Raw genomic sequence first — 26,396 nt, 5'->3', positions numbered from 1 at the left:
AGATCTTAGTATTACAACTTTGCCTAAAGTATGTTGTTAAATGATATCGCCGAGGACTTTGACATAAGCCGCCTTCGCCGCGATCGGTGTTTTTGAGAATGTAAACGCACAGAATGAAAGCAATTGTTCGTGATCCAGCAATAGAAAAAATGGAAGTGGCGTTGCCATTATGGATCGAAGACCGCAATCAAAAAAGGGTGCCCCTGAGTGATCCAATGGTCCGGGTGAAGGCAAAGTATCTTTACGCTCATTTTAAAGAACCTGATGGTAGTTGTAGTGGCAAGTTCAAACTTTGACTGCAAACAAAAGCTTTTAAAAACTGCCAAGCAAGAGAAAATTACAAAATTCTTCAAACCATTGCCTAAGCCTTAAGATAATTAATCAAAATGTTCAAAAACTTCAATTAAATTGATTTTTATATATATATATTTTTTTTTATTTTGTCACCTAGGAACGTATCCCCTATAATCCCATATAAATTACCATTCCGTATTCACGGTTTCTGTATTCGCGGCATATTTATGGAACATATACCCCGCGAATAAAGAGCTTTTACTGTACTTCACTAATTAGAACTACCTAAAGTCCTTCCAATTACCGAATGTTTGGAAAGGAGTCTTTGAATATTATCTATAATTAAAGGCTTAATATTTAATTTTCAAAATAGATAAAATGAATATATATTTTTATATGTGCGAATATGTTGAAAAATAAAAAAATGGAGATTTCAATTGTAAATCTTTCCTCTCTGTACTTGGCTCAAGAACTGTTCTGATTTGCGGTCATTATTTTTCTTACTGAGGAATTAGGATGGTTGTAACCTGTCTTAGCCGAGAGCCTGAGCCACTGAGAAAGGCACTCATCCATGACTAAAACCCTAGTAGATCTAACAAATCATAGTTTGTAAATTACAGAATTAAACTGAAATAATAGCCATTATTTTTCAGGCGGACTTTACGTCCAACTACCAATTAGGTGCGCAAAAACGGAGGCGTCTAATAAACATACTTTACTATAAATTTCTCATATTAACCATTAAATAAAATCCAAGGTCCTAGACCAGGGGATCGAACCCACTAAACCAACAATACATCTTAGCTTTGCAGGTCTAGCCTACAACCGCTCGGCTATACTGGCCGAGTTCAGTTTAGAATTAGTGTTCGGTGGCAGCCATTTGTAGAGTTCAGGGTAATGTTTCTAACTTAGCCTGGTCAGGCCTACAATTCTCTACTTTCATCCTCAGCTTTAGAGAGCTCAAATCATTTATAAAATACCCCCTCTAAAGGTAGCCTTTTTTTTTAAAAAAAAGTCAGTGGCCTACATGACCTTTCTATAACAAACGTAATGTTGAAATAACACAGGTCATTATTACCTCTAAATGGCTTTCAGGTCGATTTATCAAAATTCGCTTATTGTGTAGCTAACATTTGAAATTCAATGTATGCAAGAAAACATAAAAGTCAAGACAAAAAAATAATACAAGGTTTTATAAGTTCGGCTATTATTCCAGCTGACATGATCTTTGTCAGATGATATATTAACACGGAGAACTGTTAGTTCGTTATCCAAACTAGTTTAAAGACACTATTAAAACACTATTGAGACAGCGCCACGCCGAGCATTGTAATATCTATTCAGTTGGATACGTACTCCAGTAATCCACTTCCTCTTGTGGTAATTAAAATTGAAATACTGTTCAAATCAATTTGGGGCATTGCTATTAAAGTAACCATACTTTAAAGCGCAGTTTGCTACTTTATTTAGAATTTGGATACTTCTTTGATACTTGAATTTAAGGATTCATTCCTCATTAATTTAGCGTTAATTTAGTATCATGTACTAAATTTGGTTTCCAAGTTATACTTAACGTTTTTCTGAGTATTACAATTTGAGTATTTGTGTATAATATTTAATAAAGGCTGTATTATTTATCCACAGTTGGTACTATAATCATCCAAAGATTGCTAAGACGACTCTCAACCTTACTATCAGTTATGCGTCTTGGTACTCCAGCTTAAGCTTTAGCCTTCATAGCATCCCTATCGATCATCTGGTTGAGCCACTGTCTCTTTGGAATGCTATCTTCTTGCCTTAATTCTTGTGCAAAAGTTTTTTTTCGGCAACCTAATAAAAGGTGTCCTGCCAAATTCAATCTGTTCATGTTCATAAATTCTAACAATAGGTGCCACTCTAGCTGTGTCCATTTTGTTAGTGATTCCATAATTTAACGTTCCGAAGAAGTTTTCATTGAAGACCAGAGGTTCGAGGCGAGAGTAGCTGAGCTGAGTTGTATTGTGGAACTGGGTTCCCTGCTCTAGGCATTGGATTTTATTTAATAGTTAACATCGTCCAGAGCAGGACGTTAAACTGCATCCTGAGAGAGCTAATCTCATAGCCGCGGTGAAAGCTATCTTACTATAGGAGAAGAAATACTCCAAAATATAACCCTGGATAGGCCTCTGGTGTAAGGCGTGGTGAAGCCTAGGCCTAGCCTAGAAGAAGGAAACCCTGATTTCCAATGACCTGGTACTCCAGGTAGGGGGATTGAGCTGCAGGCACCTTAACCCAGCCCTCATAAAACTCCACATACTGCGAATCCCACTCATGGAGGAACCAGACCCAGACGGACACAGGGCACCTGGCTAGAATGAACGATAATTTCGTACCTTTGGAAGCTCTTAGAGGAGATCATCCACTTCTCAGCGAGGCGTCTGAAATTTACAAAGTTAAACAAAGATCGTCAAAACGTTCAACTCTGGCGCTGGGTCGATGGCGAGGATGCAGACACCTGATCCCTGTCAGGTATCCGAGACTGTGGAGGCGGCATCTACTGACAGAGGTGTCTGGCAAACTTTTATTACGGAAGGCCTTGACCCTACGCTGCTTGTTACGTCATTAATGATGATGATGCTGATATAAGACATTTATAGTAAAGTATTATTGCTAATCGCCTCCGTCCACTAACTCGGGTAATTAGATGTAAACCTTAAAATAATTTCGGTTTATATCGGATTTTCTTGGGGGTTGCTGTAACCTGAGGCCTTGTAATAGCCGTAGAGGTTGGTGAGTGGCTTTGCTACGGACGAACAATAATAATAGATAAAGTTGAACGAGTTTTAACCCTGAGCGACAACTCGTTTGCATACCTATCCCCAGTACTGAGCTAAGGACCCCCTTAATGACGTAGGATAAGAGGGTAATAGAGTGGTTTTTCTCGGTTCCCTAATCTTCTCCTTCTATTTACCTCCTCCTTCAACAGCTCCTCTTGGTTGGTAACGAAGAATTATTGTACTTCTTCTTTCCTTATTCATGAATGAGAAATAGTTTTTAAGATGGGTAAATTACAGTCTGAGAAAAGAGTTGCAGAACTCCGGTGTTCTTCTTTGATGAGTACAAGACGATCTTTGTTCTCAACTCTGTGACGATGAAGGAATCGATTACAGAGAACTGATTAATTAACATGTTAGAACAAAGAGCGAATGAAGTTTTCATTGTGAAATAAATGACAGCCAATGGTTGTTGTACTCGATTACTGGTTGTAGTTCCCCATCTGGAGTCACTCCATCTGGTTGTCTCTCACTAGCTTGTATGACCTGACCTTCGTAAAGAGACTACCAGTAGCGCGACATTTATAGTGAACCACAACAACTACTAGACAGTATATTGACTTTCCTAGAACTAACTGTCTATAGTGCTTACACTATAGTGTTGCAAATATCTCATACCTTCAATGTAGCTGCTGCTGCTTGGTCGGTTGGCAATTACATGTCAAAACTGGATCACTTAATGTCACTTTGTTAGTGTTTTATAGTTTCACATCCATTTTTAGTAAATCCTGAAGATTAGAAATGGCTGCTCTATCTTTTGATGTTTTAGTATTGTATAAATGAAAGATACTTGATGGACATGGAGATCTGTTCACTGTATCCATGAAGACATCATCCTTAATGTGTAGCGATCTTCATACTATCTCTCCCGATAACATTTCCGATTTCCCTCTAATTCAGAATGAATGAATGAATATGTTCTTTCTACACAGAATGTGATAAATTAAACTTTAAATTGAGTATTGTTCCATTTTTTTGACTGATTCATTGATCGAAACGGAAGAAAGACTATTGCCAATTTGAGGCATAATTTTGTTAATTTGTTTTAATGCCAAACTTTCGACCTAAGTTTTAGGCCATCTTCTAGGCTGTGCAACACATTGTTGATATGACATGTACATTGTTTTGTTGATACAAAAAAATTGTTTGCACGAAATTTGTAACCATTATATACCCTTTGAATAGTACCTATTCTATTCTATTCATGTCATTTCGTATCAATCAAAAAACAAAGAAAAAACGTGAATATACGAAACAAATCATATATATCTTGTAAAATCCCAAAACATTTTAATAACATTTTTCTAAAGATAGTGATTAAAATTTGTTACTACCCAGAATTTAGAAATAGATCCCTTCCAATATACCACGTCTTTCATTAATAAACACGGAAATGACGTATGTAAAATTTAAATACGAAAAATAAATAGCAATAAATCGATAAAATCTCATTCATACTGTTATTACTAGCCATAAAGTGAAGTACACAACATAAATTATCATGTGCACATATCAATAAGTAAATGCACATTTACTTATACATTTATATAATATATAATAGCTATTTAATACTGAATGTAGTATAATATAGAATGGCATTCTTTTATCTAGTGTTAGTTTTATTGCTTTACCATCAAATTACATTTAGTATTGTATAAATTTGGATATTTTATAATGGGGGCTTTTACAGTATTAATGGACGCTTTTAGTGATTCTCACCATGTTCTCCAGTCGGATACACAGCATTGGTCATGTTAAAAACATTTGTTTGTAATCAATTAATGGATTTTTCAAACAAAAGCAAAAATATATATATATTAAATGGCTGCGTTTAGGCAATTTGATTTGAATAAATGTGTTGAAGTGTTTTATCTTGCAGAATCTTTAGAATTAAAGAGTTAGTTTTTTTTTTTTTTGACTTGACATAAATATACAGCGGCCATCATTAACTGTCATGTACAAGTCATGATTAATCTTTTTTTTTTGAGAAACCGAATTCGTACGAAATGAAGAATAAGATAATTTTCTCTTCGTGTCATATGGAATTCTTCTTAGATTCATTCATCTTCAGTCTACTTTTTCTTTTTTTTTGTATTATTACGCAGTTTATTTCCCAGAATAAAAGTAAAGTAATGCTTACTATTTAAGGCGGGCTTTACTAGCAAACATACTTTACTACGAATTTCTCATATTAAACATTAAATAAAATCCAAGGCTTAGACCAGGGAAATCGAACCCACTAAACCAACAATACATCTTAGCTTTGCGGGTCTAGCCTATAACCGCCTAACACAATTTACTAAAAATGTCTCATATTAAACATTAAATAAAATCCAAGGCTTAGACCAGGGAAATCGAACCCACTAAACCAACAATACATCTTAGCTTTGCGGGTCTAGCCTATAACCGCCTAACATACTTTACTGCAAATTTCTCATATTAACCATTAAATAAAATCTAAGGCCTAGACCAGGGGAATCGAACCCACTAAACCAACAATACATCTTAGCTTTGCGGGTCTAGCCTATAACCGCCTAACATACTTTACTGCAAATTTCTCATATTAACCATTAAATAAAATCTAAGGCCTAGACCAGGGGAATCGAACCCACTAAACCAACAATACATCTTAGCTTTGCGGGTCTAGTCTTTTAACCGCTCGGCTATCGTGTCGCCTAACTATTACCAGAATAGGACATAATATTAAAATTCTTGTTGGACTTTCAACCATCTTCAGAGGTTGATTGAGTTTAGGGTAGGATTGACTTCACTTTCTTTGCTGACTCTCTCTTCACATGCTGACTCACTGAGAGTTTCAAGCCTTGTACTTACGGTAAAAACTTAGTTTTCTTAATTTTACTCGATCGCCATATCTTATTACTCGATCTTATTAGGTGTAAGAAATGATTATATATATATAGAAACTTTCAATCAACACTGCTATCTCCTAGATTTATTAATAAATAAATCAAACATTACAGTTATGTACTAAAATCTCGTACATAAAGCAATAAAATATAAACGAGAACTGCATATATATTATAAGATCTCAAACGAGTATAAATAATGTTAACTGAATAGACATTGATGTAAAAATAAATGATTATGAAACAATATCTGTATGACTACATTAAATTAAGTATTATATATATATATATATATATATATATATATAGTAACATTGAATGACATGCAAAAAACTCTTTTTTATATTGTATACTACAATATTATGTACTTTATGTGTAAGTACTTTTAAACACACCCTCATACACGTTCATATACATATATATATGCCGAAGTATATACCTAGATATATAAATAGTGCAGGTTAAACAGATGTACGACATACATAATATATACAAAGTCATGATTCACAAAAGACTGCCTACATTGTGTAGATATATACTATGTATGCTAGTTCAGGTTATAATGGGTTTTATAGTCTGGACTAGTCAAAAAGAAAAAAAAATAGAAGAGAAGGAATTTAAATGATGTGCGAAACATTGCTGATGAATGATGAATAAAAGAGAGATTGGCGAGCTAAACAGATGGGATGAAAATTAATGATTAGATACAAGAGATGTTTTTTATTAAAAAAAGAATTCATTGCTCTGTTCATTTATATATTCGCTTATTACTCTGTTTTAAGATGAGAAGTACTGATCTAGAATAGATTTTCGATTTTCCACTTTTACCAGAAGGAAGTTCAAAAAGTAGTAATTGAGTAGTAAACTGAATGACGAGTAGAGTGACGTCGTGAAGAGAGTGTAAGAATGATTCCTCATGAATCCACTCCATTATCATGTTTTCGGCAAAACGAAACTAACAAACTCTAACACAAACGACGGTTCCGGTTAGACAGATTTCTGTACAAACACGTGGATCGCAGCAATCGAAAGAGCTGCATAGCTGTCGGTCGTTAGGATTTGGCGCATGCATTGTTCTTCTGTAGCAGCATCATTTAATAGCCACATCTTGTATTCCCTTGTAAGTAACAAAAGAAATAAAAGAAAACTTTCAACCCAAAAATAGAGACATCGTAATTCCCCAGTTTGTAACAAAATATTTCATAAGATAAAGAGATGCTGAGATGCATTCTTGTATCATCTCCCGGGCAAATTGGTCTGTCCTTAATAATTCCTTCTTTGTCCTTTCCCATTGCCTGCTTGTCATCTGCTGGAATTTAGAACCATCATATGGTATAGATGTACCGGTACAGATAGAAGGCAATTTCACAGAGTTTATTTTGTAAAAGTTCTTAGTTGAAAATAATAAATTGTTAAGAAAATACATTGAGTTGATAAAACGTTAATGTATGTGGTATATATTATATTATAATAACTAGAATACATTAGAATACCTCGCTTTAAGTTATGGTCTGTTGATTAATTTCTTGTAAAGTCTAAAATGATCTCCAGTTTGCGTGTGTAAATATTTAAAAACATTTCATTACTAATATTTCAATTATTTAGCATCGCAACAGGGCTACGTTAATTACTATTAATTACACCTGTGCTAGTAAGATTAAGATTCTAGTCGGGCGGCACTTAAGGCCTACGCCGCTGTGACCCTTTTGGATCTATTGTGGCTCCCCTCACTCTAAAACTCACCCTCCAGACCCGTTCGTTTAATCAGACTCTTAATTCTGGGAGAGTAACTCTTGGGTAAAGCTCACAGGCCCCGAGAAGTAACATCCTTAGCTAGACAAGCCCCTCACGCTGACGCAACACTTGCAGTGCCGTTTCCTCCTCTTCCTCCAGACAGAACCTACGGAGGCTATCATCTGCAAGGCCGATGCAATGTATGTATTTTCTGAGCCTGCAGTGGCCGGTAAACGGGGCCTACAATTATCCTTATAGCCACACACGGCCTTGACGGATTACTTCTGCAGTCAGCCTTGGCGAATAGCCTTTAATAAACTCCTTCGCCTGTCTCTGCCCAGTGGTGGCAAGCCACCACTCCTGAGACCTAATCTTCACCCACAGTTTAATGGCCGCAGACCTGTGCTAGTAGACAGAAGAAAAAATTGTCATTTAAATTAAAGTATGTGCATCTTAGTGGCGTCTTATGCAGAGAAAACAAAACTTACTTTAAACTCACTTTTTAGAGTTTCTCTAAACTTACTTAAGGGGAAATATTGCTTGATATTAAATCAAATTTTAGTTAACAAAGATTGGAATACGAATGATTTAGGATCTACTTATGAGGGAAAAAAATACCGGTCTTAAAATGCTTGTTTTCCGTAATTTTCCGAAGAAAACTATTCTTGTGAGAGAGGGAATTTGTACAGTGGTTAGCGCTTATACTAGATTCCAACACGGAGATGCTGGGGTTCGAATCCAGCCTGCTGGCTCATAGATTTTTTTTTTAATCTTCCTAGGAGCTTTTTTACTGCTCACTGGTCCGGACAGTGTTGTCCGTAAAGAGAGATCTCTGTCCGGAGGCCGGTAGTGCACTGGAAAAAATAGAAAAGTTTCGGGCCTAGAGTTGGTTACGATGCTTAAAGAAAATTGTTAGATCAATAACTCAAAAAAACTGGAAAATACTTTCAGTTAAGTGAAAACTTCAGTTTGGTAAAACCAAGTTTTCCTCGTTTAATTAAATGGATAGATCACAGTCAAAAAATTGAAAGTTTTCGGAAGCCATAAAATATGTATTTCAGTTCAAAAAGTTTATCAGAAAGAAGATCAGCACTATTGCAATACTTCTCCTTACGAGTGAAAAGAAAATATACAAAAGCATGATCGTTGGAGTTGTACAAGGAATGCCAACATATAAATGGTACCCAATCAGTATGCTGCATTCTACAGTCCGATATGTCACTACGCGGAATTGCTTACAATTAGTTATATTAATTCTGTCTCCTCCATACTTCTTAGATCATGAGACAACTACATTAACTATGCGGTCGCTTCTTCCAACTTGTAAGCAAAACAAATGAATACATCTTTCTCTTTTTTTTCCCTTGCAGACAGAATCGCATTTGCATCTGCCACTTTTACTGCAGAAAGAAACAAATGAGCATTTTATCATTTATAATATTTATCAGATTTTTACATAAGTATATATAATGAAGTATATAGTATTGGCATTACTAAACAGATGGGGAAACTTTTAACAGCTGATTTAAGAAAGTAATTTGAACGGTTAGGTTATCGTTGCGTCTGCACAGGTTAGTTTACAATAAGTATAATATTATTGTTTTCTCTTTCTCTGTCTCTCTTTAAAAGGAAGTACTGTAATTGGGTAGGTTTTTTTTATTTTTATTTTGAGTTCTAAAAGAAAATACAGTTTTCCACGTACATATTTAGATGCACCATTTCGCTACGAAGACATAATATTCTCCACCAACATTTATGTGCTTAAATCTATAGCAGAGCTAGCAATGAAATATGAATGTATTTAAAAGTTATAGCCGTTTAGAATGAATGCAAGAAAATGATTACAGAAGGATTACGTGAATTTAATTTCGGTTAAGCTATAAGGATGGCAGGAATATAGAGTACTGATCCATCCATTAGTTGTAGTTTATGTAAATAGTTGTATATAGTAGAGGGATGAATGTGTGAAGCGAATGTATTTATAAGTAAGAATGGAGAGTGAGTGATATTCTAGTGATAAGCACCTAGACGATGCTGGCTGTATACACAGACAATGCTGGCTTTATGGCGAAAGCCAATGCAAAAAAAAAGAGGTAAAAAAAGAAGTCTTATAAAAGATCTAAACTTTTGCTTAAGCTTGGAGCTTTACGAGCAATTCTAATCTTAGAAGGCAGCATATAAATGTTACATTGATATTTACGTTTATCAATGAATTAGTACTTTACCTGAATTTCACTCCGAAAACAGTGCTGAAACAATTTGAAACAAAAATTAAGTGATAAGAGTAAAATTTACTCTACGCAATGGCTGAAGTAAGTTTTAATAAAACTGTAGGAGCTGTTCTCAAGACAAAAAATAAAATAATCATCTAAAAAGTGGGGGAAAAAAATAAATTATTTAAGTGGCATTGCCATCTTCCAGAAATATAATGTTTTAACTTCCGGCAACATACAATCACAGTACAATCCATTTCCTAACAACTATTTCATCGAAATCAGATCGAAAATTAATTTCGACATGTTTGGCTTCGATTCTTCCGTGCGGTTAGAAGAATGAATGAAATTCACATTAATCTAGCGCAGAACATTTTTCAACATTTATCGTAATTATAGGTTTGCAATCGAATATATTCTCATATCAAGAAATAAATAAATGAATGATGTAAAGAAACAATGTAATTCAAGATCCAGTAATATTGCAAAGATATTTCTTTTTCTAAGATGCATTATATTGCATATTTCATAGCAGTGATGTATCGATGAGTTAGTGTCAGAATGTATGTGGTGAGAGAGAGAGAGTGAGAGTGAGAGAGAGAGAGGAAATCGATTTTTTATAATAAATTCTATGAAATATATAAAAGAGAACTGAGCCCCGTGGGACGGGGCGAGTTTGCCTTTATAACCCCATATCGATACCAACATCTGCCATATCCAATTTTAACCATCAATTCAAAATCATTTTTTTCCTTCGTGGAGATTTATCGATGTAAAATTTAAGTGTAATGGCGAAGAAGAGGAGGTAATTTTTAAGAATTTTCATTCAATTTATTTTTATCGATTTTAATTCACATACAGCCTTCCGGGGACCCTATCGATTCATCCAGGGCTTTTATTTTTCATGTCCTTCTAAGTTTTTTCCTCAAAACCGTGTTCTAGCTTCTCTCTTCTTTGCAACTTCTTTACAGCAGACGTTTCAGCTTATCATCTTTTTTGAAACTTGCAAAACTGATTCTTTCTCGTCGTAAAGAGCTTGTAAAGCCCTTTAGTTCCACATGAACACCCTAAAAGGCTAGCTTACTTAATGGCGAATAAAAGTTAACCACAAAACCAAGGCCCGGCTGTCGTATATCCATGCCGAAATAAGTTTTTATTTTTATACATTAAAATGTATATTTGTATTCTTAATTTTTGACATAGAACTTACCATTATTATTATTTTTAAATGATTTAAGGGGCGACAACATCTGAGATTGTTGGAGCCCGGAGCTTTTTTTTTTTAGTACACTGCGGGCCTCCGGACAGTGTTCTCTCGTTACAGACTACACTGTCCATCACTGGACAGTGAGCTGTAAGATACTCCTAAGAAATCTAAGGGCCAGCAGCTGGATTAGACCCCGGGACCTCCACGTGGGAATCCAATACGCTAACGGCATATCTAATACATTCCCCTATTATTATTATAAAAGTTAACCCTATCCAAATGCTAAAGCTTTCATTAACAATTTACCATGTCATTCTTTTCCCCATAGGACCCTCAGAGTGGACAAAGTACATTACTTAGGGGACTGTATTTGGATAAACCTAGAACTCTCATACAATACTAAAAAGATTAGAACTCATTCGAGGCTATAACATCTCTTGAAACTACTTGATAGAAGCTCGAAACTTTTCTAAAACTACTAAAAACTAATGCTCAGCTCAGTCACAAAACTCTTCTCACTAATCTGAGGTTGATATTCAACTACTACTACTGCTGGCGCTACAGCCCATTACTGAGCATTGGCCTCCTCAATCCGCTTCCGCCAGTCACTCCTATCTATTGCAGCAACTTTCCAATTCCTCACTCCAAGCAGGTCTCTGGCATCCACGCATACCCCATCATTCCATCTCAATTTAGGCCTGCCCACTCTCCTGATCCTGTGTACTTCTTCTTGCAGAAGCCGTTTGGGTGTTTCCAAATTGATATTCAACTTAGTATTTCAATTCTTATCGTATCCAATCTTTCCAATCCAAAGTCCATCTCCAAATCACCCACCAACACACCTCTCTCCTAATATTACCATCCATACAAACCTGAAAATCGCTTTTGTTTCCCAAAAAATCAAATGTCAACGCTTACTCCTAGAACTTATCACCTTTTACCCTTATCCCCTCTAATATAATGGTTCCCTAAACTTCGATAAAGTAGGCAATGCTAAAAAGAAAATATTTTGGCAGCCCCCCACTTCCCTAAATTAAAATCTAATAAGGTCTTCCTGTTCTTTAATGTTTAATACAAATAAAAAATTATTAATTAAAATTTATAATTAAAAAAGAAATTATTTCCGAACAAAATGCTTGAATTTTACTCAAGTAACTCATTTAATCCGAAACGTTTAAGCTAAATAAGAATTTAAGCAATTGTACTGACAGAAATGTCTTAGAATTTTGGGCAGACTTTTGTTTTCTTGTCTTAATAATGAATTATTTTCCTATTTGTTTCAGGTAAGATGATTACATTCAGTTGGATTATTTTGGATTAGTGTGGCCAATCTTCCAATTATTGACGAAGCTTCTACAAAGTTAGTAATTTTTATTTATTTTTTTGTAATTGTTTTAAAATTGGCCAATTATTTTTGCTATTAATTTAATCTCAATCCGCCTATTTAGAATCTTTTATTACTTCCCTTTTATTACTCACGAAAAGGTTTCGAATAAATTTATTTTAATTTGAGCGAAAATTGTACCAAGGTTTAATAAACATTTTCGGAGCGGTTTTCGATCAAATTTAAAACAAAAAAATGAAAAATATTCGTTCAAGTAGAACATCTGAATGTGGGCACTTTAAATTTCCATTCAAATCAATATCTAAATTTAACAATATTGCAATACTTCCTTTAAAGTAGGCAAAGTAATTAATAATTAAAAAATAAATAAATAAATAAAATACTCAGCTTCAATTTAATAATGAATTTTCCTTTGTAAAAGATTTGTCAATTTGACAAATAATAAATCATAAATCGTTGGAACAATATTGGGAGGGGAATAAAACAAAAATAGAGGAGCCACGTTATTTCATTGACAGGAATAAAATTTGAATAATGAATGGAACACAAAAGAAAAAAAGTTATTTGACGCGCGTGGACACAGGGACTGAAGCTCTCTAGGGGCAGCGGTCAATAGACCAGCGCCGGATAGTTACATTTCTACTATCGTATCTAGGATAGAACTATTTTAGCTCCTACACAGTGCTCGCATCCTGATCCAGCTCTCTAGTTTAAAACTATTTTCTTCGCTCGCCACCTGAGTCTACAACACTATTTTATAGTTTTTCCTTTACATCTTTCCTTTTATAAGTACTTTTACTCTTAAATAAATATGTTTTTACTGAATCGCATTTCCTCAACACATATAATTATATTTTATTTCATTAATACGATGCATTCATTACTTTCAACTACTACTTACTCAATTAGGTGACGTGGACGAAGGCGACTAGCAAAAGTACCTAATTATGAATTTTTCTTATTAAAACATTTGATAAAATGCAAGGCCTAGACCGGGAATCGAATACTATACTCATTACTTTAATATTTTATATCATATGTACGTATAATATATCTTATTATTTTATATTGTCTATTTTTTTATATAAACCAAGCAAGTATTCTCAAATCAATAATAGTACTATTTTAGTTTGTATTAAATGATATAAAAGCTCCTATAGCTTAGTTCAGTTCTTTGTTTCAAAGCTTCTTCAACATCTTTTTGCTAAAACTCTAACGTGATTTTACCAAGTTATATTCATCAAGTTTAGCAGAATTAAGGTGATAACTTAAAAACCACAATTAGCTAAACCATCTTCAAATTGTTTTGAATTTAATCTCGAAAAGCATTCTCTAAATATTTTCATTTCCTGTTTACAATACACCAATGTAAATGACCTGTAAATGGTTTTTTTGCCTCTCGTATAGAAAAAAAAAAGAATCAAAATGGCAGAACAAATATGCTAAACAGTTTCCGTTTTTGGACAGAGTGCTCTAAAGTATATTTTAAAAAGATATGGGTTGATTTTTGTTCAATTATTTGTTCTCTTTTTTTACAATTTTATAATTTTTTTTGTGCACTAGAATTTTTAGTTTCATTGTTTTTAACTTCTCTTTGCTTTTCTCTTTGAAAATGTGTAGCATTTGTTATGATTTACGACTAGCAAACAAACTCTTACTTTGCTATAAATTTCTCATATTAACCATTAAATAAAATCCAAGAACCTACTAAACCAACAATACATCTTAGCTTTGCGGGTCTAGCCTATAACCCACCTAACATACTTTACTGTTTAATTCTCATATTAACCATTAAATAAAATCCAAGGCCTAGACCAGGGGGAATCGAACCCACTAAACCAACAATACATCTTAGCTGTGCGGGTCTAGCCTATAACCGCCTAACATACTTTACTATAAATTTCTCATATTAACAGTTAAATAAAATCCTAGGCCTAGTCCGGGGGTATCGAACCCACTAAACCAACAATACATCTTAGCTTTGCGGGTCTAGCCTATAACCGCGTAACATACTTTACTACAAATTCCTCATATTAACAGTTAAATAAAATCCAAGGCCTAGTCCGGGGGTATCAAACCCACTAAACCAACAATACATCTTAGCTTTGCGGGTCTAGCCTATAACCGCGTAACATACTTTACTACAAATTCCTCATATTAACAGTTAAATAAAATCCAAGGCCTAGTCCGGGGGTATCGAACCCAATAAACCAACAATACATCTTAGTATTGCGAGTCTAGCCTATAACCGCGTAACATACTTTACTACAAATTCCTCATATTAACAGTTAAATAAAATCCTAGGCCTAGTCCGGGGGTATCGAACCCACTAAACCAACAATACATCTTAGCTGTGCGGGTCTAGCCTATAACCCACCTAACATACTTTACTATAAATTTCTCATATTAACCATTAAATAAAATCCAAGGCCTAGACCAGGGGGAATCGAACCCACTAAACCAACAATACATCTTAGCTGTGCGGGTCTAGCCTATAACCGCCTAACATACTTTACTATAAATTTCTCATATTAACAGTTAAATAAAATCCTAGGCCTAGTCCGGGGTATCGAACCCACTAAACCAACAATACATCTTAGCTTTGCGGGTCTATCCTATAACCGCGTAACATACTTTACTACAAATTCCTCATATTAACAGTTAAATAAAATCCAAGGCCTAGTCCGGGGGTATCGAACCCACTAAACCAACAATACATCTTAGCTTTGCGGGTCTAGCCTATAATCACCTAACATACTTTACTATAAATTCCTCATATTAACAGTTAAATAAAATCCAAGGCCTAGTCCGGGGGTATCGAACCCACTAAACCAACAATACATCTTAGCTTTGCGGGTCTAGCCTATAACCGCGTAACATACTTTACTATAAATTCCTCATATTAACCATTAAATAAAATCCATGGCCTAGTTCGGGGGTATCACCAACAATACACTTAGCTTTGCGGGTCTAGCCTACAACCGCTCGGCCATCGTGGCTTCTACGTCTTCTATATACGTGTGTTTTTTTATTTTAAATTAGGAAATCGTAGGTACAAATTTGATATTTCCGTTTGGCTTCCTGAAGTAAGTGTAATACCTTCAATGAAAACGCTAAAATTTTAACCGATTGTTCTTATTTAATGCTTGAATTTTTCTCCATGTCCAATGAGCTTTAAATCGCACAAAATGTAGTGTGGCTAATATCCAGTGGTTCTTCGATCTCCTAAACCGTTTCAGAAAAGTCTGCCAGTTTCCACATTCATTTAGATCTACAATGATAACACAATCTCTGATATCAATATCTGAAAATTAATAATTGCAAAAAATAGAAAGTTAAAATGCAGGAACAGTTAGAGTCTGTAAAAGATAATGTTTAATTTAGAATGAACTCTGAGTTAATCAAGTTAATACTTCAATTAGTCAGCTATTACGAGTTATATTACCACATGGAGTTATTACTGGGTAGATATATCAGAACTGGTAGTATTATTTTGCCACGCTTGTTTCATAGTAATGAATGCGTCACTTAATGGTAACATAGTGGTCAGAAAGTGGGAGCAGGTAATACTGGTAGTATAACTAATCCAGACAGTATAAATAATTTGTAATTCTTGTTTTTTTTTGGTATATTTAACAGCATGGCCGCTAGTTGTTGTGGTTGTTGTTGAGATACTTATTAAGTGGGTGGTTGATTACCTTGTACTGCGATCAAGGCTTTCTTTAAGTTTGTCTACTTATGTTTTGTTGTGTTCTTATTTATTGGTTCGTTTTGTCATTGTCATTGTCTGTCTGTTTAGCTGGGTAACTTTAATTTGGTTTTCAAGGTGTTGGATATTTGTTTAGACTTCAGTTACTTTATTCTTTCTAGTCAGTAAGTACGTATCCACCCAAAAGTATCTAAATCGCGGAGATTTATTATTATTGATTGAGCTGTTCACTGCATAACTCGATTAAATCCATAAAAAAAAAGATTATGGAGAAATGCGATGAAATGATGTACTTTTTTCTTTTGTACTTCCTTTTTAAATATAAATTTACCATTATCATTCAGTGCCTGCTACTGAATTTGAGTTGAATTATTGCAACGATTCAGATTAGAGATCCGGGGTGAATCACCAATGGCTTCTGAAATACATTATTTATTATTTAATGGCCTTCCCGAAAAACAACTGTTACCGTTTAATGGTGTTAATCCTTTATTATTTGGGGAAATTTACTATAAATATAAAAAGACCCACACAGAGGACCCCGCGGGATCCTAACCGGCTTGCTGGCCCATAGATTTTCTCTTGCTAGGAGCTTCTTACAGCTCACTGTCCGGTGATGGACAGTATTGTCTGTAACAAGAGAACACTGTCCGGAGGCCGGCATTGTACCGAAAAACGCTTCGGGCGCCAATAACCTCAGATGTTGACGCGCCATAAATCATAACACAAAAATAAAAAAAGAAACGAACACTGAACCACAAATGCTTTTGACACTTAAATTTAAGCTTTTTTCAAAAAAGTTGAGTTAGACGATATGTGCAGAGAATGGCTCAATCATTAATTTTAATTTCAAATATCCCCACACTACACTAAAAATAACAGAACTAAACAGGCGCTATCGACTACTTAAAGACTCTTAGACGATAGATCAAAACTCTCTCTGGATAACTGTTTTATACTTCTATTTTAAAACCCATCTGGGCGTATGGAATAGAGCTGTGGAGTTCAACCAAACGCTCCAATCTCCAAAGGATTCAATCTCTTCAATCTAAAATACTTCGAACTATTTGTAAACGCTCCATTTTGTGTCTCCATCCTGACACCTTAACATTCCTTTTGTCTCCCAAGTTGCTAAAACACGATTCAGAAAACTCCACTTCAGCCTTCAATCTCATAGAAATTCTCTAGGTCAAAATTTTTCTTCTAGAACTCTTTCTGATAACCCAAGACAAGACGCCTTAAAAGACAATCTGGCCTCGTGATCTCCTCTCAAGTGAAGAGAGTGACTAACCATATAATGTTTTGGGAGTGTTACCACTGGGTAACTTCTCCACTCGTTACCTTATCATTTAATACTCTATTGTATCATTGTTACTTACGGTGCCAACGCGCTGATTGCAGCACAAATAAACGCTAAATCTCTGGTTTAGCTGCCACCGTGGAACCCAACAATTTTACTTTTCGGTAAAATTTGGGATTGGAAATGCTACAAATATAACTTGGATATCACTGACTGCATAATTAAAAACAAGCACGTGCACGATCGTTAATATGTTTCCATTTGAACTTGGGGAGATTATGGGTTAGGTCAAACTTTATTTTTTTTTTAGATCAATGATTTCAGTGGGCTGTCCGGGAAGCTGTGACTTAATCTTTCTTCAATAGAGTCAATCAGCACAAATAATACGTTTTCCTCTATTCGTGTTTATAATAATTTTAAGAGTGTCGAATTTGATACCAATTCTTTCTGTTTAGGACCTTGCAAATTAGCCTCTCATTATTTTAGAGCGCTTCACGAACTGTACAATCATCTTAGCTTCCCAGAACTGAAAGACAATACGTTTTTTTTTCCTTTTCTTTCTTTTATTTTTAAGAAGCATATTTAAGTACGTTTCCTTTTGAGTCATGATTTGTTCTTTGAGTGGCATTCATAGAATAGCTTTTTTTGATATTTTTCCAAAAAAAGAAGTTTATTAAAAAAATAATTGTACGGAACTAAAATTGTAATATTTTACTGTGAAGTGAAAAAGGAAGTGTGTTGAGTAAAAGAGAGAAGGGATGATCCATTATTCTTGGCTCTCTGATGAGTTATTTAAGAACTTCTATTAACAGACTCGTTCTTTGTTGTTTTTAATTATGAATGGCTCCATTGAAAATGCTTAATGATATTTTGCTTTCATTGATGAGGCTGTGGAAGCTTCAGTCGGCCAGCTTTACGAAACGTTTCTCTTGCGACAAACGACTTGCTCAACTTTCTCTTACTTAACAAGCAATTGCCTATTTTTTTAGGCTGGCTTTACGTCCAACTACCAAATTAGGTGTCTTAGATGGAGGCGACATACCTTACTATAAATTTCTCATATTAACCATTAAATAAAATCTAAGCCTTAGACCGGGGGAATCGAACCCACTAAACCAACAATAGATCTCAGCTTTGCGGGTCTAGCCTATAACCGCCTAACATACTTTACTATAAATTTCTCATATTAACCATTAAATAAATTCTAAATGCCTCGACCAGGGGAATCGAACCCACTATACCAACAATACATCTTAGCTTTGCAGGTCTAGCCTATAACCGCCTAACATACTTTACTATAAATTTCTCATATTAACCATTAAATGAAAATCCAAGGCCCTAGACCAGGGGGAATCGAATCCACTAAACCAACAATACATCTTAGCTTTGCGGGTCTAGCCTACGACCGCTCGGCTACCGTGGCGCCTTCACTTGTACTTGACAATTGGCCTAAGCTTTTTATTTTTTTAGATCATTGGTTTCCCTGAGTTTTTCTCAATACATTGCTGAACTCCGGATAATGAACTGTCAGTAGCTGTTAGGTAGCAAAACAGGAAAAAAAAAAAATTGAATGGATAACAAAATCACTAATCCTCGCTACATTCAGAGATTTGGATTACATACCTACACAAAATCAACTAGAATAGGTTTGACATGAAGAGAAAGAGCGGAAAAAAGGGAGAATAAAATCAATGAAGTCACGTTTCCGGTTCATAGATCTAAGAGGAATAATAATTTTTTAACTGAGACCGCAATAGTTTTGTGTTCATCACAAATGACGGAAGTTCGTAAACGATAAATGTTTAATGCCTCATAGATCTTATTTTTCCTTCGGCCTCTGACAGTCTGTCCAAATCCGGTTGGAATTGATTGCTATTTTTATTTTTTATTTTTTTTTTGTATAACCAGTTATATTTTTTCTTTTTCTAAAAAAATAAATGACTTTAATAAAAGAGAATAAAGGCAGTCTTACACAAAGTTATGGGTCGCACTAGCCGAGTGCAGAGTAAGAGTAGATTTTTATAGTGACAACTATAATTGCAGCATGTGAGTTTCATCCAGGATGGCAACATTTCATGGGGTAGAAGAAGAAGATGTCCATGGTAGTTGCTCAATAATTTTCAAACACTAGTTCATTCAACCGTCGAAGAGTTCGTGCGAGCTCAAAACAGCTGGTTAGCTGGGTTCAGTTGAAATAATTAGGATTATGCAAGGAACAAAACTGTCTAGTTCTATGTGCAACAATGTTTTCAGTTTTGCAAGTGCTTTCGTTAATTTTGGGAATTAAAGACTACAAATTGTCATGGATACAGAAATACCGTGATGTGAACAATTACTGGACTCTCTCTTGTTGCTATTTATGCAATTGAAACATAGAAATTAGTTCTAATAATAATAATAAAAAAAAAAAACAGTTAAAATTTCAAAACAGATACGAACAATCCAACTTATACGCCAACTAACCACAAAAAATAGTTATTTATTTAACAAGTGTGGAAAGTAGTACTTTTCCTCACACGAGGCAGGGTTTGCACGCACGAGCGAGCGAAGCGAGGCAAGTGCAAGTGCAAATTGCCGAGTGTGAAGAAAATACTTTACACTCGAGTTAAATATTATATTTTTTCTGCAACCATTACGGTTATTAACTAAAAAAAAAAAAAAAACTAAACAGGAATCACTAGAATCCATTTTAAATTTCTATAAGGTAACACTATAACCTTTTTAACTGTTATAATTAAAAATATCTAATTATTTATTAAAATATTATTTTTATTTCTATATTCCTTTCAATTTTTATTTTATTTTTTTAATATTAGTTTTTTAATTATTTAGATAAAATAAATTTAAATAAGCTTATTAAAGTTTTACAGAAAATATTTAATAACAAAACTTCTTATATCAAGGAAGCATAATAAAGTTTTTTCACTCACAAGTGAGGAAAGTGACACTAATGGGAATTTTTCCCCACTAGTGAGGTAAAGTTGGGCATTACACAGCTGATTTTAATTGAGTAATAAGAACATTCCTTCATGGTTGCAGAAAAAACATATTTTTTGATAATTGGCAACACTGACTGGTTATAAATCAGAACATTCTAAAACCTTCCACTCAGTACCTAAAGAGGCTTTGCAGAAGACATACCAAACGATTGTTAATGAGTAGAAGCTCTGAAGATGGTCTATTCCCTAGAACGAAAGCTTGGCAATACCAGAAGTAATGCGAGGTCTGTAAATTAAGTAATGAGACTGATTTTTTTTAAAAAATTGTATTCAAAAAGAATTACAATTCTATATTGTCACCTTCAAAATAACTTTCTTCTGAAGCCACACAGCGCTGGAGACGTTTCTTCCACTCCTCATAACAGTGCTCGAACTCCGATACTGGAATAGCCTTCAGCTGGTCGGCTTCAGAAGCCACAGGAATGTTTTTACTGGCCAAAAACTCGTTTATTGAAATTGCTGTGTGACAAGTAGCATTAAAGTGATGCACCACCCACTTGATGTTTGGTCTCACACGAATGACCCTTTTTCGAAGTTTTGTCAAGAACCTCTCGGTAAAAGTGTTGATTGACCGTTTTTCATTGATTGAAATGGTAGAAACCGTTTGTGGACGATTCCGTGGATATCGTAATCAGCATGCATTTGATCTTCGACTTCGCCATCCTTCGCAATTTCAATAAACGAGTTTTGGGCCCCAGTAAAAACATTCCTGTGGCTCCTCAGCCTCCTTATTCGCCTGACTTGAGTCCTTGTGACTTTTTTTCTCTTCCCGAAGTTGAAAAATCAACTCGAGGGAACTCATTTTGGGACATTCAAACGGCTGTAACCGACCAGCTGAAGGCTATTCCCAGTATCGGAGTTCGAGCACTGCTATGAGGAGTGGAAGAAACGTCTCCAGCGCTGTGTGGCTACAGAAGGAAGTTATTTTGAAGGTGACAATATAGAATTATAATTCTTTTTGAATAAAAACATTTAAAAAAATCAGTCTCATTACTTAGTTTACAGACCTCGTATAAATAATATCTGGAATTAGGCAATAATCCTTCTTCTCCTTCTAATTGACCAAAAAAAAATTATGATTTTTGTATATTGCGCCTTGTAAGTGACGTCACAGAATCCTTCCTGAAGTCAAGTTTTCATTAAACGTTTCTGGCAAAAAAAACAACAAAAAACGATAGATCTTTTTAGTGCATCGTGTACGGAACCAGAGAAGAAATTGTCCAACACATTCATAGATCCCTTGAAACGCTAATCTCCCAAGTAAAGCTCCTCTCTATTCGTGAGCTCCAGGACTTTGCCGTAGGATACGCTAAGCGTCAATGTTGGAATTAAAAAGAAAATTGTATCCTTAGACCTGTAGATACTCGAGAAGAAGTTGGCTTACTTCCATTTCCTCCTGCAGTCCTACCAGCTTCGGTCGGCTACACTTCGGTTGTGGCTTCGCGTTGACATAGAGAATCTTGATATTTAAACCAAAATGACGCCTAAAGCTTATAATCACCATTTTTAAGCTGCCCATTCAAGTTTGGAAATTGATTAAGCCTAAAAAAAAAAAGTGATATAAAAATTTATTATATCAATCGCTCTTAAACTTTAATAACTTATAATTATATGCAAAATAAAAAGCGATTTTATCACCAAATTATTGTTATTATTATTAATTTTTTACGATTACTGGTTCATGAAGAAACGTTTTACTGAGCCTGATCCAAGTTCAGAAATTTTTATCTGAGTTCATTTTTTTAAAAAGAGCCTTAAGTATCAGTACTTACTCAAGTACTGCATTTTATGATCTCATTTTTAATTTTTATTTCAAATGTTTTTAAAAATAAACTCTCGGGAGGATTTTTTTTAATGACATTGCTCCACTTCATTATTAATTTTTGCATATTTTATATTTTGCAATTTAGTATAATTTATTCATATCATGTAAGATCGTGTTATTATATTAACGGTGAATGTAAGTGTACTAAATAATAATGTATCTATACGTGTAAATTCCTTATTATCTACTGAACACTAAGATAATGTTGTTTTCTGTTAATGCTTATGACAGATTTTTTTTACTTTTATTTTTAATAATTAATTTGTAGATCTAATTAGAGTTAAGGTAGAGTTGACATTTTTACTTTGGAGTCACTCTCTCTATCTCTCTCCCGCCCTCCTTTAAACACGTTTTAGTTTATCAGAACAGCTGTCTACTCCACTTGTCCTAAAAGTCTTGTGTATTTTCCGGTTTTTCCCGTTAAAAGAAAGAAAAAATTGTGTTTCCAAGACTTTTTGCCCTTTTCAAAATTCTTATTTCAAAAATTTCTCCAAATTTTAGGTTCGCTAAAATGTAGTTGAAGTTCATTTTTGACAGAATGCAACGTCCAAAACTTCTATCGTTCACATCAGTTATGAGGTGTTCTTGAAGGATGGTGAATTAGCGCTTTCTCTTTGTTTTTTTTTAACATCGTCAACTTCATCTCAGTCTTCTTGCTTCTTGCATGGTTCCTTGATTTTTCCTATTCCAATACAGTATTTTCTCTTCTCCACTTCTTTTCTAGAAAGCTCATCTTTTGGGGCCTCATATTGGAATATGCAAACTAACATGCTTGAAACTGTGAATATTTTCACTGTTTATTCCCAAAGTCTTTCATTAGATTAGATTAGATTAGGGCGGCCTCAAGGCCTACGCCACTGCGACCCCTTTGGTTCTATTGTGGCTCCCCTCACTCTAAAGCTCACCCTCCAGACCTGTCCTTTTGTGTCAGACTCTTGGTGCTGGAGAGCGGCTCTTGGGTAAAGCTCACAGGCCTTGGTTTTTCCTACCCGAGAAGTAACCTTCTTAGTCTCTGACACAACAAGTGCAGACTGCCGTTTCCTCCTCTTCTTGACAGAACCTACAGAGGCTATCATCTGCCAGGCCCATGCGATGCATGTGTTTTCTGAGCCTGCGGTGGCCGGGTTAATGGGCCTACAATTATCCTTATAGCCTCACGCGGCCTTGACGGATTAATTCTGCAGTAAGCCTTGGCGAATAGCCCTTATTGAACTCCTTCGTCTGTCTCTGCCTTGTAGAGGCAAACCACCCCTCTTGAGACCTAAAACAAACGCTTACTTTTTCAAATGTTTTTGGATTTGCGGCATCAAAATGTTGAGGTTTAACTAAACATTCCAATCTCAACCACATCCCCTACAATAGTAGTCTTTCGTACAATAGTAAACGCTCCTTATCATGTATCCAAATCATATCATTCACAATGGCCTTCATATTTCAGATATCAGGTCAAAGTGGAAAGTATGATCCTCAAGTAAACAAACTGAGATACCAGAAATTCCGTATTTCCCTATCCTTACATTTGCCAATTCTCTAGTACGTCGCCTCTCATCGTGAAATCTTCCTGGCAACCCACCTAGACGGCATAAACGCCTGCGGCCATCCTTTCCAGTAAAATCGCTAGTGGCTAAAACTTCCTTGCAGAACCTACAAAGGCTATCATCTGCCAGGTGCCCGTGCGATGCATGTGTTTTCTGAGCCTGCAGTGGCCGGGTTAATAGGCCTACAATTATCCTTATAGTCCCACGGTCTTGACGGGTTAATTCTGCAGTCAGCCTAGGCGAAAAGTCTTTCATTATTCTTCTAGGTTACATCATAATCCTCAATTTTCTTAACCTTGATCGGGTGCATGTCTTTGTTGAGAATACCTAGGTAATGTAGACGCTTACCTAGTCAAGGTTTAGGTAACTTGGGTCTAATTTCTTTATTCGTCCTTCCTAAGTAAGAAGAAACTTGGATTGCAACCTCCAAAATCCTACCTACTTTCTTGTAACCTTACTTTTCGTCAAACTGGGTTCGATTCCCGGTCTTTAGACCTGGGATTTTATTTAATGGTTAAGAATAAAAATTTACAGTAAAATATGTTTGCTAGTCGCCTCCGTTCACGACACCTAATTGGTAGTTGGACGTTAAGCCCCGCTTGAAAAAATAGGTGATTACTTTACTTTTTTACTTTATTTACTTTTCGTCAAATGTAGACTTGAGGAAAGCAGAATTTTGACGCCCCCTCCAAACCTTTCAACAGTCAACCTACACAATTCCACCAGTTCTTAGTGCTTCGCAGAATTGTAAACACTCCTTACTATGTTTTCAATCGTTACTCTCCACCATGAACTTGAAATCCTCCTACATCAATGAAATATTCCATAAACGAATCTTACGAAATTCCTTGGATCAATCTTTGTGAACACAACTACCGTTCACATAATCCTCGAAGTTGTTTGAAAAAGACGTAAGCTTCACGATCCCAACATCCACGCTTTCCGCATCCTCTTCCAGCAACCTAGGGATTGCCAGCGTTGGCCGATAGTGGCGCTGAGCTAATGTAAAGTTGCAATAAACGAATGCTTCAAATCTTACTGCTCATTTTGTTGAAAGATATTCGAAAGTCGATAAAGATTGTGAGCTCCCCCTTTGGAACTTTTTTCCATGATATCTTCTTTCTTAATTAAAAAATCTAACTTAAAAGAAATACTTTTAGTTATTTATAACTTAATAACTGTTAGTTAGAACAAGTCACGTTGGAATATCATACCAGTATGTTTTAACCAACATTAAACTTAACGTTTTCTTGATTTATTATTTACTCTGGTTACGTGTACCGGGCAATGTGAGCTCTGTCCAGAATTCTGCTTTCCTAGGTGATTGACAGCTATGTGATTATATCGTGATCCAGCATTCCGCAGAGAGCCAGCTGGATAAAAGCACTCTATTTCCTTCCCTCTTTTGCTTTCGTACACTTTATTTGTTTCTTATTTTTACCGTTTAATACGATTTAGATCTTCTCTATATTTTATTTTTATTTTTTGGGGGTTTTAACATCTTCATATTCAAAACTCTTTATTCGGGTGCCTGTTTTGTTTTTAATGATTTAAGGAGCGTCAGCATCTGAGGTCATTGGCGCTCGGAGCTTTTTTCAGAGCACTACCGCGGCCTCCGGACAGTGTTTTCGTTGCAGACAACACTGCCCATCACCGGACAGTGAGCTGTAAGAAGCTACTAGAAAGAGAAAGTCTAAGGGCTTAGCTGCTGGATTAAAACCCGAAATCTTCACGTAGGAATCCAATACGCTAACCGCACAGCGAAGGAGAAGATTTACAGAGACTTTTAAATTTGTATTTTGATATTTTTTTTCTTATTGAAATCATTGGTGGTACAATTTATTAAAACTCTGATTGGACAGTAAGTTCTATTATTTTTGTTGTAAATTTTGTGGTTAATTTTAAAACTTAATAGGGACTCCGCCTATCCAATTAAATCTTTCTATGGGATTCGTTCGCGTCAGAGCCGCTTCTGCCAATTTCTTAAAAGCACTTAAATGCATTTAAATTTTCCAGCTGTTCTGGTGGAGATTCTCATAGCGCGCACCCATTCCAAGATGTTCCTCACGTATACTTTGATACGCTATAACTGGAGCGGAAGGTACTTTGCCCGTTTAGTAGTTGCCTAGCCCTGGTCTTGGCTAAATCTTAGATGGAGTTTTGGAATGGAGCAATGAATAAGAATACATAGATAAATTTGCCACTATTATATGCGCGACATTTTTACTGCAAAGGAGATTTTAATCGGAATGACAACGATCACCTCTTGACAAATCCATTCCATAACAACCGCCAATCAACTGTCCATGCTACTGCTTAAGAAACGTCTGTGATATATCCTTTTACCTGTTGTCGCCTTTGGCAAACTAAGACTCCTGAGTAACCCTTCCTTTAGGGTAAGATTAGGTTACTTAGAACTTACAAAAAAAAAGCACTTACCAACTCATTCAATTATTATAAATTAAATTTCATTATAAATAACGTTTCGAAATTTGCCCAGTCCTACTAAATGTACACAACCAGAGAGACTGTGAAAATTGGAATATTAAATT

At 35.2% G+C, this 26,396-nt stretch overlaps 1 protein-coding gene across 7 annotated transcripts in view; it reads left to right on the top strand.

The window, feature by feature from the left end:
- Nucleotides 1-26,396, top strand: part of ASPP (Ankyrin-repeat, SH3-domain, and Proline-rich-region containing Protein) — a 602,088-nt gene that overhangs the window by 107,427 nt on the left and 468,265 nt on the right. Inside the window, exon 1 of one of the 7 annotated variants that reach the window (XM_074125836.1) lies at nt 12,417-12,488. The exons of the other annotated variants lie outside the window; for them this stretch is intronic. The gene's annotated coding sequence lies outside the window, so the exon portion shown is untranslated. Of the gene's footprint in view, nt 1-12,416; nt 12,489-26,396 lie in introns of those variants that run through there. 7 annotated transcript variants of the gene reach the window in all.

Source organism: Rhodnius prolixus, unplaced genomic scaffold, assembly GCF_049639745.1.
Source record: "Rhodnius prolixus isolate KJV_2025 unplaced genomic scaffold, Rpr scaffold_3, whole genome shotgun sequence".
Taxonomy (NCBI): Eukaryota; Metazoa; Arthropoda; class Insecta; order Hemiptera; family Reduviidae; genus Rhodnius; species Rhodnius prolixus.
The sequence above is the reverse complement of the archived record's forward strand: the minus strand, read 5'-3'. Positions and strand labels throughout refer to the sequence as shown.